This window comes from Petaurus breviceps, unplaced genomic scaffold (assembly GCF_028583685.1).
Source record: "Petaurus breviceps papuanus isolate PSGF00001 unplaced genomic scaffold, PetGlider_PUasm1.0 90849, whole genome shotgun sequence".
NCBI classification, from domain to species: domain Eukaryota; kingdom Metazoa; phylum Chordata; class Mammalia; order Diprotodontia; family Petauridae; genus Petaurus; species Petaurus breviceps.
The window spans coordinates 6,809,329-6,812,922 of record NW_027187361.1 but is presented as its reverse complement, the minus strand read 5'-3'; the positions used below and the strand labels follow the sequence as shown (position 1 = coordinate 6,812,922).

General features: G+C 45.2%; 1 pseudogene; it reads right to left on the bottom strand.

Annotated features, from left to right (window-relative positions):
- Positions 1 to 436: 436 nt before the first annotated feature.
- On the bottom strand, positions 437 to 1,909 carry LOC138149789 (cysteine desulfurase pseudogene; annotated as a pseudogene).
- Positions 1,910 to 3,594: the final 1,685 nt, after the last annotated feature.

Here is a 3,594-nt window from a genome sequence, read left to right as displayed (position 1 = left end):
GGACACAGCTTGCTTGTGTGCAGGGTGTCTCTTAATACTAAAAAGAGAGAAAAATGTTAAAAAAAAATGTCCTATACGTTATAGAATGTCTTTGATCTACAGTGACAAATTTTTAGGGTGTTGTTTCATAAACGACACATGGGAGGCACTGGAGGTTTTGGACTCCAGCCTCTAACCAATTCGCACTTGATCCAGGCAGACAGGAAGCCCTGACTCAGTCAAAGGGCTGCACCGAGGACCCAGAGGGCCACATGCGGCCCCTCCACAGGCTCCACACCCCTGGTTTAGGATGTGGAGGCCCGCCTTCTGAAGTCCTAAGGAAAAAGAGACTTTCTGGACAGCATGAAAGAGCTGAATCTGGGAGCAGAGAGCTCTGTTTGATATTAAGGTACACAGGATTTCACTGAATGTAGCAGGAAAGGTAGCATCTTCCCGTGGGCTGCAGTGGGTTTGTAACAGAAGAGACCCAGCTGCCTTGTGGTTCTTAGGCCAGTGAAGTGGGAAGAAGCAGGAAAAACATACAGTCAGATGCCCAGTCTAGGGCTGTGTCCACTTGATGGTTTTCAGCTCCATTCCCTCTTGTACCATTCCCCACGGTGGGTTCACTTCTCGAAGGCTTTTAACACGATAGATGCACTTTTCAGCTAGTATAGTCCACCTCTTCAGACCAATGCCAGACCTGATAGAGGAGAAGGTAGTCATCTGTGCCAATGACTCTAAGCACATAGGATGGTTCCAAGGAAGCAGAAGTACAGGCACTGCCCGAAGACAAAGCTAAGTCCTCGAGTGCCGTCGGCAGACTCTCCCCTTCCGCAGAGGCAAAGGACAAGTTGCTGCAGCCTGGATGCCCATTCATCACCACATCCAGAAGGTTGCTCCGTTATCTGGTTTACCATTCTTTCTGCTAGCAGGGAGATCCTCTTATGGTCATTCTCCATCTCTTCTTGTGACAATTCACAGGGAGCCCCAGACCAACCACAAGGGGCGTGTGCACTGCTCCAGAGGGCATGTCCAGCTCCTGGCCTCCGCCACTACCCAGCAACCACACGAACTTTGGTTTGACGGGGGTGTAGAGCGCACCAACCCCTTTTGGGCCATAAAGCTTTTATGACCACTGATACCATTGGGTCAATTTTCATGTCATTCACGTTGAGTGGGATTTTTCCAACTGCCTGGGCTGCATCCCTATGGAAGGATACTTTTTGGGAACTGCAAATCCGTCCAATGCTTTCAGTAGGCTGCCTCACTCCAGTCTCGTTGTTCGCAGACATGGTAGAGACAAGGCTTGTGTGTGTGTGGTCGGATTGCTGCCTTCAGCTCCTTTGGATCAGGGATTCCACTCTTATGCACTGGGAGGGAGATAAGTGACCTAAATGCCTTCAGCTTCCAGAGAACGACATGAATCCAGCACACATTTGCGCTGTTTGTGTGGTGATCTCATGCTTTTGTAGAATCTGGCCACCCCCTTAATTGCTAAATCATTGGATTCAATGGCTCCACTAGTGGGGTCAGACGCCACTTGCTGGTGGGCATGCTCCACAGCCGTCTCCCTTTTCCAGACTTATGAATGAGGCCGGGAGTGTGGATTCCCATAGTAGTTTATCAGGTAGGGGAGCATGGCATCCAACACTTGAGGATCTGGGGGAGTAGTGGCTTGCACATCCATGTGAAGGGGCTGAAGCACTGTGGGATGGACCACATCTGAGAAGCCTGATGGGTGAGGTGACTGGTCTACAGCGCGCAGGCACAGTCCCCACAGCTCTCCGAACAGCAGCTTCTCTGCTGCCTCCCGGGGCTGGAAGTGACCTCTTAACAGAATGTTTGCAAAACATGCATGGAAAAAAAGGTATGTGCTTGTTTCACTCAGCCAAGATAAGGACCCCCAGGCAGCTCCTAACTTATACTGCATTAGCAGACTCAGAGCTTGGGAAATGAGGGGAATTTTCTGCGGAAGTAACTGGGGAGTGGGGGGAGGGACTTATATATTTTTTTTCGTTCTGTTCAGTCGCACTCTGAATGTACAGAGGGCAAACATGGGACTGGAAGGGATCTGGAGTGACTTTGCCTTTCCTTTGACTTAATTTTGAGCCAAGCCCTCACATTAACTAGTCAAACAGGAGAAAGTCTTGCTAAAACAGAGATATAGAGAAATCCACTTTAAAGTACATAAATTTGTTGGTACGGTTTTAAGTTAATTAATAGGAGACTGCAGTGGTTTCATGCATGCCTCTAATATGTCAGATCTCAAAATCAGGAAAGCATCTGACCAAAAGGGAAGGCAAACTGAGATAAGCCACAATGCAAACAGCTTCTGGATGCTAAAGATTTGTAAAGGGTGGCAAACTGAATTCCTCTACAACCTCTCTTTCTCCACAGAAGGACATATTTTACATCTTTCCATAGGTTTATGATCTTTTAATGTGTTCATTTGCAATTTCCATTCGTATCAAAGCAAAAACTACTTTGATATGAATACTAATGATTCTTGAATTTGAAAAGGGAGAAGCAGAGACAGGTGAAAGAGAATTACTGGTATGGTATGAAGACATAAAGAATCTATAAGAAGAACCTTCTCTCTCTGAATGTCAGAATGGAAAGAGTTCTCCTCTGCCATACTCTGCCTCAGGTGAAAGAGACATCTTGGGATTTGAGCCACATGATAGGAAATCTCTGTTTTTATTTTTGTTTGTTTATTTATAAACTCTTACAAATTGTTCTAAGAAAGCCTCATGTTTTCTGCACCCAGGCTAAAGAGAACTGGTAGTCCAGTTCATTGAGGGAGCTGGGCACTGTCACACCATACTATTGGTATTTTTCTGGGTTTTTCCACCACCTCGTGCTTAACTGAGGAAGGACAATGACTTGAGACTAGGTCCTGCCTACAATGGAGGAGTTGAGAAGAATCTGGCCCACCAACATTGGAAGAGTAAGCAGCATAGAAGGGGAAAAAAATTACTCTCCCTTCCTATAATATTCCCATAAGTAGCCTTTTATTTTTAACTTCCATCTAGTTGGGGTCAGACGCCACTTGCTGGCGGGCATGCTCCACAGCGGTGGAAGCATGCTTTCAAACTCAAATATTATAAATGCTGCATATGGAAAAGAAATTTCTAATGATTAGATAAATAAATTGAGCATCTTTGGAAGTTACTGAGTTTCCTGGCATTGGAAAATTAAGCAACATATGGAAGAGAAAATATTTGTATTTTATCATAAGGGCACTGGAGATTCATTGACAATTTGTGATTAGAGGAGTGATGTGGTCCACCCTGTGTTTTTGGAATATTAACTTGGTTGCTATTTGGAAGAAGGTTTAGAGATATGAGAGCCTAGAAGCAGGAATACAGATTGTTGGGACCCTAGACTGAAGGAGAAAGTGAAGAAATAGAGGTCGTGTCTATATATAACTTTTTCTAGGATTTAGATGTAGGAGAAATACAGAATGATACCTTGAGAAGATGGCAGGGTGAAGTGAATTTTGCTTCTGTTGTTGCTGCTGTAGCTGCCACTGTTGTTTTGGATGAGGGAGATTCATAGCAGCCCTGGGAGATATGTACTCTTTTATCCTCACTTTACAAATGAGCAAAATGAGAC